Source organism: Oncorhynchus masou, chromosome 6, assembly GCF_036934945.1.
Source record: "Oncorhynchus masou masou isolate Uvic2021 chromosome 6, UVic_Omas_1.1, whole genome shotgun sequence".
Classification (NCBI taxonomy): Eukaryota; Metazoa; Chordata; class Actinopteri; order Salmoniformes; family Salmonidae; genus Oncorhynchus; species Oncorhynchus masou.
Genome location: NC_088217.1, coordinates 48,921,289 through 48,933,340, shown reverse-complemented (window position 1 = coordinate 48,933,340; position 12,052 = coordinate 48,921,289). Strand labels below are relative to the sequence as shown.

General features: G+C 41.3%; 1 protein-coding gene across 3 annotated transcripts in view; it reads right to left on the bottom strand.

The window, feature by feature from the left end:
* Positions 1-12,052, bottom strand: part of cntn4 (contactin 4) — a 169,940-nt gene that overhangs the window by 22,126 nt on the left and 135,762 nt on the right. The window lies entirely within an intron of this gene.

Below are 12,052 nucleotides of genomic sequence, written 5' to 3'. Positions count from 1 at the left end.
AACTATTTTGCAACCTGTATGGTGCAGCTGTCAATTTTTTTATCCTTAAATTAAACTGGTATACTTTTTTATTTATCACAATTATCTTCAGACAATTTTGATCTTTAATTCAGGACCGACAGACAAGTTCCTTGCATTCTCCCCTTTCCACTTTTGCCTCCTCCATTTTTGCATTAATGCTGCAATCAGTTGGTTGTAATTTTGCATAGAGCAGACATTTCTATATATTTTTGTTAACTGGATGTGTGACAACTCCACTAGTGCTATTTATTATATAATTTACAAAGATTATACTGTTTCATAAAAAATAAAAAATGAAAATATTGGTATTTTATCAATTAGTATATTTGAGTTTAAACAATATTTTTTTCTAATATTTGTTCAGTCTTTTCTGTTGGATTAAACTATAATTGCAATCAGCTTTCTATTGCTTGTTTTAAAAATTGTGATATTTTGGCGATTATTTCCTTTTCAAATAACCCGAAAATGAGAGGTTGTAGTCTGAATGAAGGGAAAAAGGCCATTCTTGAACACGGGGTGAGCCATTCTTACTAATCTGCTAGAGAACCAGTTCGTATTTAACTGAATCCTTTAGTGAGAGGTCCAATGCTTTAATATTTTATCATTTCTGCCCCGAGAATTCATATTCATTATATAAATAGGCCCGTTTAATTTTGTCTGGCTGCCGTTCTAAATAAAGTGGAATATTGAGAACTATTCTTTCTTTACGCCTATTCAACATTGTTCACACCCTCTTAAGCCTTATCCCCACCGCACCTAAACACATAAATGCATGTGAGTCGACATGGCATTGTACTCCAGAAAGTAGTCTGTCTACTTAAACTTTTCCCGAGCGAGCTTTGCCAGTAGCGCCAGCTAAATTCAGGGCAGCAATGTTTCTGAGAGCTCTAGCAATGCTTTTGCAGTTGTCTATAGCTATACAGTGCCATCGGAAAGTATTCAGACCCCTTGACTTTTTCCACATTCTATTACGTTACAGCCTTATTATAAAATTGATTGAATAAAATACAAATCCTCATCAATCTACACACAAAAAACAATAATGAACAAGCGAAAACCGTTATGAAATTTTTGCAAATGTATTAAAAATAAAAAACAGAAATACCTTCAGACCCTTTGCTATATGACTGAACTTGAGCACAGGTGCATCCTGTTTCCATTGATCATCCTTAGGATGTTTCTACAACTTCATTGGAGCCCACCTGTGGTAAATTCAATTGATTGGACATGATTTGGAGAGGCACACACCTGTCTATATTAGGTCCCACAGTTGACAGTGCATGTCATAGCACAAACCAAGCCATGAGGTCGAAGGAATTGTCCGTAGAGCTCCGAGACAGGCTTGTGTCGAGGCACAGATCTGGGGAAGGGTACCAAAAAATGTCTGCAGAATTGAAGGTCCCCAAGAACACAGTGGTCTCCATCATTCTTAAATGGAAGAAGTTTGGCACCACCAAGACTCTTCCTAGAGCTGGCCGCCCGGTCAAACTGAGCAATCGGGGGAGAAAGGCCATGGTCAGCCTTGACCAAGAACTCGATGGTCACTCTGACAGAACTCCAGAGTTCCTCTGTGGAGATGGGAGAACCTTCCAGAAGGACAACCATCTCTGCAACACTCCACCAATCAGGCCTTTATGGTAGGATGGCAGATGGAAGCAACTTCTCAGTAAAAGGTACGTGACAGCCCGCTTGGTGTTTGCCAAAAGACTCTCAGATCATGAGAAACAAGATTCTCTGGTCTGATAAAACCAAGATTGAACTCTTTGGCCTGAATGCCAAGCGTCACATCTGGAGGAAACCTGACACCATTCCTACGGTGATGCATGGTGGAAGCAGCATCATGCTGTGGGGATGTTTTTTAGAGGCAGGGACAGGGAGACTAGTCAGGATTGAGGCAAAGATGAATGGAGAGATACTTGATGAAAACCTGCTCCAGAGCACTCCGGACCTCAGACTGGGGCAAAAGTTCACCTTCCAACAGGGCAACAACCCTAAGCACACAGCCAAGACAAAGCAGGAGTGGCTTCGGGACAAGTCTTTGAATGTCCTTGAGTTGCCCAGGCAGAGCCCAGAATTTAACCTGATCGAACATCTCTGGGGAGACCTGAAAATAGCTCTCCCCATCCAACCTGACATGGCTTGAGAGGATCTGCAGAGAAGAATGAGAAACTCCCCAAATACAGGTATGCCAGGCTTGTAGCGTCATACTCAAGATGACTCGAGGCTGTAATCGCTGCCAAAGGTGCTTAAACAAAGTATTGAGTAAAGGGTTTAATTACTTATGTAAATGTAATATTTCAGGGTTTAAAAAAGGTGCACAATTTCTAAAAACCTGTTTTTGCTTTGTCATTATGTGTAGATTGATGTGTAGTTAAAAAAACATTTTTTTTTTAGAATAAGGCTGAAACCTAACAAAATGTGGAAAAAGCCAAGGGTCTGAATACTTTCCGAAGGCACTGTATCTTTCCAGAAATTGGCAGTAGCAAAGATTCTCTCTATAGACAGAAGCCTGTGACATGACAGACCAATCAGGACTCATCATTTGACATGTCCAACCACTCTATTATCTCTGCCAGTCAAGACTAACTAGGATGGACCCAGTCTTCTACCTATAATGGCTCAGTGCTTTCTTTTTGGCTAAACTTGGCGATAATTTAATATACAGGTAGCTGGCCCCGCCACAGACGGCTATATCATTCTGATAATACAGGACTAGTAAAGCCCAGTGCACTATTTCTGTGAAAAAATAACATACATTTTTTGGCGGAAGGGATATTCTGCAGCACCCCTAATTCCCATGGCTATGATTAAACCTGTTCAGGAGTAAAAATGTGCTTAAGAAGTCACATAATAGGTTGCATGGACTCACTCCATGTGCAATAATAGTGTTTAACATGATTTTTGAATGACTACCTCATCTCTGTAGCCCACACATAAAATGATCTGAAGGTCCCTCAGTTGAGCAGTGCATTTCAAACACAGATTCAACCACAAAGACCAGGGAGGTTTTCCAATGCCTCGCAAAGAAGGGCACCTGTTGGTAGATGGCAAAACAAATATATAGAATATCCCTTTGAGCATGGTAAAGTTATTAATTACACTTTGGATGATGTATCAATACACCCAGTCACTACAAAGATACAGGCGTCCTTCCTAACTCAGTTGCCGAGAGAAAGGAAACCGCTCAGGGATTTCACCGTGAGGCCAATGGTGACTTCAAAACAGTTAGATAATGACTGTGAAAGGAGAAACTGAGGATGAACCAAAAACAACCCCAATTGACAGTACAGAACAAAAATATTCCAAAACATGCATCCTGTTTACAACAAGGCAGTATAGTAATACTGCAAAAAGTTTTTGTCCTGAATACAAAGCGCAAATCCAATTTCAACACATTACTGAGTACCACTCTCCATATTTTCAAGCATAGTGGTGGCTGCATCATTTTATGGGTATGCTTTTAATCGTTAAGAACTGGGGAGTATTTCAGGATAAAAAAACAAATAGAATGGAACTAAGCACATGCAAAATCTCAGAGAAAAACCTGGTTCAGTCTGCTTTCCTCCAGACAATGGGAGATTAATTCACCTTTCAGCTGGACAATAACATAAAACACAAGGCCAAATATGCACTGGAGTTGTTTACCAAGAGGACAGTGAATATTCCTGAGTGGCCGAGTTACAGTTTTGACTTAAATCTACTAGAAAATCTATGGCAAGACTCGAAAATGGTTGTCTAGCAATGATCAATAACCAATTTGACAGAGCTTGAATAAATTTGAAAAGAATAATGGTGAAATGTTGCACAATCCAGGTGTGCAAAGCTCTTAGAGACTTACCCAGAAAGACTCACAGCTGTAATCGCTGCCAAAGGTACTTCTACAAAGTATTGACTCAGGGGTGTGAATACTTATATAAATGAGATATTTCTGTATTTCATTTTCAATAAATTAGCAAACATTTCTAAAAACATTTTTTCACTTTGTCATTATTGGATATTGTGTGTCGATGAGTGAGAAAAAAAAAATATTTAATCCATTTTGAATTCAGGCTGAATTCAGGCTGCAACAAAATGTGGAATAAGTCAAGGAATACTTTCTGAAGGCACTGTAAGCTTTTTGTATCATTTGCCATTCATTTTCCTTTGGCCTCAATAAATCAGCAATCATCTCTGTATGACTCTACTGACTCATCGCAGATTGTGCATCAGAAACAACTCAGCTCACAACTCCTGGAAGCAGAGTGTGAATTATACCGTGACATACTGTGACATTCGTGGGGTTCTATATTTTGTTTATGTGTAACAGTGTAATTTAATAGTAAAAATGTGTACACTTTTAATGTGGCGTGAACAAAACCAGTCATGATGATTTCATCTGATTGTCAAAGAAATCACTTAAAAAAAGGCTGCGTATATTTGTCCACTGCAAAATAATTCTAGCATCCAAACAATGAACTGTGCACACGCCATTTGATGAATGGAAAGAGACATCTGTTACAAAACACCAAAAAGTCATGTTTGGCGATTGTCCTTAGGCCTGCACTCTTGTAGCCTGAATTATTTGAGTGTCCTGTGAGGTCATCACCAGTTACCACAGCCACAAATATTAATCATCATTTTATTTTTTTCAGTGAAGAACAAATTCTTAATTTCCATGACATCCTAGGAAGAGTGGGTTAACTGCCTGTTCAGGGGCAGAATGACAGCTCGGGGATTTGAACTTGCAACCTTTTGGTTACTAGTCCAACACTCTAGCCACTAGGCTACCCTGTCGCCTCGGCAGGCTAAAACCAGGCTGTATCTGCAATGTATCTTCTTAAAATTAGATTTTATACCTACACCTTCACCCTAACATTAACCACACTGCTAACCTTATGCCTAACCTTAAATTAAGAATAAAAAAGCACATTTTTGTTTTCATACATTTTTATGATATAGCCAATACTTTGTCTTTGTGGCTATGGTAACTAATGACATGGGATAACATAAAAAAACAGTGGAGTTCGTTTAATTTGGAATAAGCTTTTCATATTTACAACTAATAGTAGCAGAACACAATTGCATTTTAAACAAATAGGAGAATGGTTAAATTAGCATTATTTAGAAACACCCCAAAGATTGACTTTTGTTGCATTTAGTGGGGCTCATCTTTCATTCAGGGGGGTGTAGCCCCCCGCTGGCCGCCCTGTAATTCGCATCTGCCTGAAAGAGCACAGAATAAATTGTTCAGACAATGTATCATTCGTCCTACACCTATGAAAAATCACACCACTGGAAGTGACAAAGGCAATGACCACTGCCACCTCTCTGAATTTAGTTTGATACTTTTGTGATAACCTGCTGATCCAAGGAATCCTTTTTAAAGCATGTATGTCACAACCAAGGACCCTCAAATGTAATTGGAAAGGTGACACGATGACAACTCGCAATAGAAAATCACATTATTGAAAAAGAAAATGAATTGCCATCTCAGACATCAACAAAGGAGTGAACTCAACATCGAGTTAAATAGTTTTGAGGCCATTGACCAGCTGTAATTACTAATTGCAATATTCAGTTTCCATCGCAATCAACATTCCGAGAGTCCATTTCCTAATCAAGACTGATTACACTGGTTAATATCCCCTCAGTGTTCAACTAATGGGGACATTAACAGGGTTCATCTGTTGTGACTGCTCCTCTGCTGTTGTCTAGGTGGTTTATTCACATCCACAGTAAATAAATGCATTGTGACAGGTATTTTTCAGTATTCATATAGCCACAGTCAATTTGAATAAACTGCTGTCATCTCCCATAAGGGCTGCTCTCATTGCGGAAATATCCTCCAACTAAACAGGTTTCCAATTCTCAAAGAAATAGTGCATGTAAATTTCCCTGTCCCATTTTCCCTACAGTATTGATTGTGACAGAGAGGCACAAGATCATATATGAGAACATTTGTACATCAGCCCAAGAATGCAGCCATCACATAATGATGGAAAGTAAACCGTTAAGGGAGAATGTCAAATAAAGCTCATATATTGCCTTTCACGTGAATAATGAGAGAATAACAGCCGGGCATATTTACACAGTATATAGACACACAAGCATATTTCTTTAGAGCCAGATTGGGAAATCATAGATGGGCCATCAACCTGAACCCAGAGTGACGATAACAAGCTTTCGGAACAGTGAGCTGTTTGGGGGGGGGGGGTGGGGGGTGGGGTTAAAATGGCTATATTTTGTGTAAAAAATAACATTCAATTCATTGTGTCAAATAGAGTGTAATGCTGTAAATTTAACAGCAATTAACTGTACATAGCCATATATCTAGGAGAAAATACTGATATATGTTTCAATTTCTTTTTCTGCTACCACAGTTTTCTGTGGTAGCAGATGACTCTGGAGATTAAATGAGAGGGGCAGGCAGTGGATGAGGGTTTGTTGTAAGGCATCAGCAGAAAGCTGTCTGTGGCAAGGTGCACTCTAAGCTCTCGCTCCACATCCTTGACTGCTGACTTTCTAGCATTTATAATATATGAAATGTATGTTTTATTATTAATCGGGATAAGGAAACATGGCCTGACAGTGATTTACAGAAGACACAGCTGGTGTGGAAGAAATTACTTTAGGCTGGATCTGAGCATTCATTACCTTATGTACCCTGATGTTAGTGAACAGGCTGTAACATGCATAATCTGCAGGTACTATCAGGACACCTCATGCAGTTACAATCAATCATTAAATAATTGCAGATTTGAGATTCGTTAGGGGCCACAATAAGCTATCTAACAGTGTTTCTATGGCAACCGCTTTGCAACGCTAAAACGCAAGGGAATTCCAAAAGGTATTTCAACAGAGGACCTTACTGTTTACTCTGCATTTCAAAGGGATTTGGATATCTCTAAGTTGTAGAGGGAAGAAAATTAAATGGATTGAACCCTTGAACAAACATGACAGAGTACTCCACAGCAGCGGCTTTGTCTTCAATGCTCTGTGAAACCCAGCATTAAACTTTAAAGGGAGAAAAAACATATAGCATTTCTCATCGCACTGCTTTAAAAACTTCTCTGTATTGCTTTATCAATTGAGACATGATCAAATCGCATCCCTTAGTGTCTTCAATAGTGCAATTCACCATCAGAAATATACCTGCAACGGAAACATGCGGTCTCTCCTTCACTGCAGCCGAGGTGAGTAAAACATTTAAACGTGTTAACCCTCGCAAGGCTGCAGGCCCAGACGGCATCCCCAGCCGCGCCCTCAGAGCATGCGCAGACCAGCTGGCTGGTGTGTTTACGGACATATTCAATCAATCCCTATACCAGTCTGCTGTTCCCACATGCTTCAAGAGGGCCACCATTGTTCCTGTTCCCAAGAAAGCTAAGGTAACTGAGCTAAATGACTACCGCCCCGTAGCACTCACTTCCGTCATCATGAAGTGCTTTGAGAGACTAGTCAAGGACCATATCACCTCCACCCTACCTGACACCCTAGACCCACTCCAATTTGCTTACCGCCCAAATAGGTCCACAGACGATGCAATCTCAACCACACTGCACACTGCCCTAACCCATCTGGACAAGAGGAATACCTATGTGAGAATGCTGTTCATCGACTACAGCTCGGCATTCAACACCATAGTACCCTCCAAGCTCGTCATCAAGCTCGAGACCCCGGGTCTCGACCCCGCCCTGTGCAACTGGGTACTGAACTTCCTGACGGGTCGCCCCCAGGTGGTGAGGGTAGGTAACAACATCTCCTCCCCGCTGATCCTCAACACTGGGGCCCCACAAGGGTGCGTTCTGAGCCCTCTCCTGTACTCCCTGTTCACCCACGACTGCGTGGCCACGCACGCCTCCAACTCAATCATCAAGTTTGCGGACGACACAACAGTGGTAGGCTTGATTACCAACAACGACGGGACGGCCTACAGGGAGGAGGTGAGGGCCCTCGGTGTGTGGTGTCAGGAAAATAACCTCACACTCAACATCAACAAAACTAAGGAGATGATTGTGGACTTCAGGAAACAGCAGAGGGAACACCCCCCTATCCACATCGATGGAACAGTAGTGGAGAGAGTAGCAAGTTTTAACCTCTTACATCTATGGGGGCGCTATTTCATTTTTGGATGAAAAACGTTCCCGTTTTAAACAAGATATTTTGTCACAAAAAGATGCTCGACTATGCATATAATTGATAGCTTTCGAAAGAAAACACTGCCGTGTCCAGAAATACCAAGATATTCTCTGTGCGTGCCCTAGAACGTGAGCTTCAGGCAAAACCAAGATGAGATGGCATCCAGGATATGACAAGGATTTTTGAGGCTCTGTTTTCCATTGTCTCCTTATATGGCTGTGAATGCGAGAGGAATGAGCCTGCCCTTTCTGTCGTTTCCCCAAGGTGTCTGCAGCATTGTGACGTATTTGTAGGCAGATCATTGGAAGATTGACCATAAGAGACCACATTTACCAGGTGTCCGCCCGGTGTCCTGCGCCGAAATTGGTGCGCAAAAGTCACCTGCCAGTATTTTTACATGGGATACAGAGAGGAAAGCAAGCTTCCACGAACTGCATATCAATGAAGAGATATGTGAAAAAACACCTTGAGGATTGATTCCAAACAACGTTTGCCATGTTTCGGTCGATATTATGTAGTTAATCCGGAAAAAGTTTTACGTTGTAGGTGACTGAATTTTCGGTTCGTTTCGGTAGCCAGACGCAATGTAGAAAACGGAACGATTTCTCCTACACACAGACGCTTTCAGGAAAAACTGCGCATTTGGTATGTAACTGAGTCTCCTCATTGAAAACATCAGAAGCTCTTCAAAGGTAAATGATTTTATTTATTTGGTTATCTGGTTTTTGTGAAAATGTTGCGTGCTAAATGCTACTCAAAATGCTATGCTAGCTTTGCATACTCTTACACAAATTAGTCAATTTCTATGGTTCAAAAGCATATTTTGAAAATCTGAGATGACAGTGTTGTTAAGAAAAGGCTAAGTTTGAGAGCAGACGCATTATTTTCATTTTATTTGCGATTTTCAGAAATCGTTAACGTTGCGTTATGCTAATGAGCCTGAGGCTTTAGTCACAAACCCGGATCCGGGATGGGGAGTTTCAAGAAGTTAAGTTCCTCGGAATACACATCACAGACAAACTGAATTGGTCCACTCACACAGACAGCATCTTGAAGAAGGCGCAGCAGCACCTCTTCAACCTCAGGAGGCTGAAGAAATTCGGCTTGTCACCAAAAGCACTCACAAACTTCTACAGATGCACAATCGAGAGCATCCTGTCGGGCTGTATCACCGCCTGGTACGGCAACTGCTCCGCCCTCAACCGTAAGGCTCTCCAGAGGGTAGTGAGGTCTGCACAACGCATCATCGGGGGCAAACTACCTGCCCTCCAGGACACCTACACCACCCGATGTTACAGGAAGGCCATAAAGATCATCAAGGACATCAACCACCCGAGCCACTGCCTGTTCACCCCGCTATCATCCAGAAGGCGAGGTCAGTACAGGTGCATCAAAGCTGGGACCGAGAGACTGAAAAACAGCTTCTATCTCAAGGCCATCAGACTGTTCAACAGCCACCACTAACATTGAGTGGCTGCTGCCAACACACTGACACTGACTCAACTCCAGCCACTTTAATAATGGGAATTGATGGGAAATGATGTAAATATATCACTAGCCACTTTAAACAATGCTACCTTATATAATGTTACTTACCCTACATTATTCATCTCATATGCATACGTATATACTGTACTCTATCATCGACTGCATCCTTATGTAATACATGTATCACTAGCCACTTTAACTATGCCACTTTGTTTACATACTCATCTCATATGTATATACTGTACTCGATACCATCTACTGTATCTTGCCTATGCTGCACTGTACCATCACTCATTCATATATCCTTATGTACATATTCTTTATCCCCTTACACTGTGTATAAGACAGTAGTTTAGGAATTGTTAGTTAGATTACTTGTTGGTTATTACTGCATTGTCGGAACTAGAAGCACAAGCATTTCGCTACACTCGCATTAACATCTGCTAACCATGTGTATGTGACAAATAAAATTTGATTTGATTTGATATACCGGGCTGAGGTCAAGGGGTGCGAAAGCGTTATAAGGTTAGTTTTCACTGAATACTGACTCAAGGGTTGTCAGGTTCGATGTTCACTCAGACCGTCTGATTTCTGCCATTGCGTCACGGTCAAATGTTTAAATAACCCCCAATGTTCAATCTCGAATAAGAAGAAACATTATGCATTTGAAAAGAGAAGGGGTGCTGGCAAATTGTCCAGTTTTTGCCAGTTTAAATGGTGCCAACTCTACTTTCCAATTCCAACTTAAAATATAGCCGCAAGCAGCCACCCAACAGCGCCACCATGTGGCCAAACAGAACCATACCCTACAGGTTAGCTAGACTCACATCCCTGGGCATGTGGGCCACATTTCATCACTCTGACTCAAACAGATCAAGAGATATAAATATGTGCCCATTTTGTGGTTGCATTTGTTGAGTCTTGACAGTGTTTTGAACATGTGTATCAAGTGTGTTACAATACCAATATCCATGCCAGATATTTCTGTATTTATGTGCCAGACCACACCCATGTGAGAGTTTATTGGTCAGTATTGGGCATGTTGTTTGAGCTACTAGCCTGGAAAATAATGAGTTGCGAGACTTTGGTCCATAGATGCCACATATACCGTTTTGTGTGGACTGGTCATTCGGTGCCAGAGGAGTAGCATTTTAAGTATTTTTAGAACAATTCTAAATGGCGGAATATCCATCATGGTAGACCTTATGGGTCCTCCTGGCAAATGTTTTCCTTGAAAGGAGATTGACCTCTGTACCAACTTTCAGGATTCTTGGTCTGAAGGGGTGAGGGGCATGACTTTTCATCTTTTCAAGTTTTCATCTTCAATTCCTTGTTATAGTGCCCCCATGTGGCCAATTGACATGCCATTACTTGAGAGGCTGTGGCCCTTGGCCCTTTATCTTTTTTTGGTTAAGTCTCAACCTTGTAAGTTTTATAATTTCACAGGAATTTGCATGTGAAGATTCCCTTTTGGAATAATAATAAGAACACCAACCAATACAAAAGGGTTTCACCCAGCTTCGCTGCTTGAAGCCCTAATAAATACAATGACACAGAAAAAACTGATCTACAGTATAGTAATGAGACAATCATTGACACTCATCTCATTCCAATAATCAATTGTAATATTCATGTACAATAAGATCAATATCAGACACTTTGGAATGTGAATCAAAGACCTAACTGACAACTTTTAATCCCTGGGGACAGACATGTGGGATGAGGTATCAATAGCCCTTAAATTGTAGACCGGCAAAACACACCACCTACAAAGAAAGTAATTATAGGGGGAAAAAAATCATATCACAACACAACTGGACCAGACCTGACCTCTGAAAACATAGGTCATGTTAGGGTTAAAGTTAATGCAAAAAAAAGGGGGGGGGGAGAAAATCACCAACACTCCAAGCGATGAAAAACCTGGTGAGAATATCACCCCCTCACAGCAGCAGGACAGAAAAAACAGCAGCATGCACAAAACAAAGCCACCCAATACACAGTACCTTACACCCGCCTCCCATTCATATTTAATGAAGTATAATAAGTCACAGCAACAGAGCAGAAACACGACCCTCAGTCCCACGGGTTGACTCCTCCAGATTATCTAACAAACACTACTCCCCTTCTCATCTCTTCTACGCTTACACTGTACCAAATCGGGTTGGTCTGGAGGTCTAGAGACAGTGCTGAACATTCACTACAGCACATAGTGAGGGCAACAGTGCAGTGAGGGCAACAGTGCAGTGAGAGCGAAGGGCAACCTCCAACTCTGTTTCTTAATGAGCGCTAAGTGCAAGAACCCATTGATACCGTCACGTATGTGTAGGGGAGAAAGGCTTAGGGACTGTAGTAATCTCAAAACCCAGAACCAAATCTCCTGTGAAGAGTCTGTCACAAGATACATGCACAAGTTGTATCCTATGAG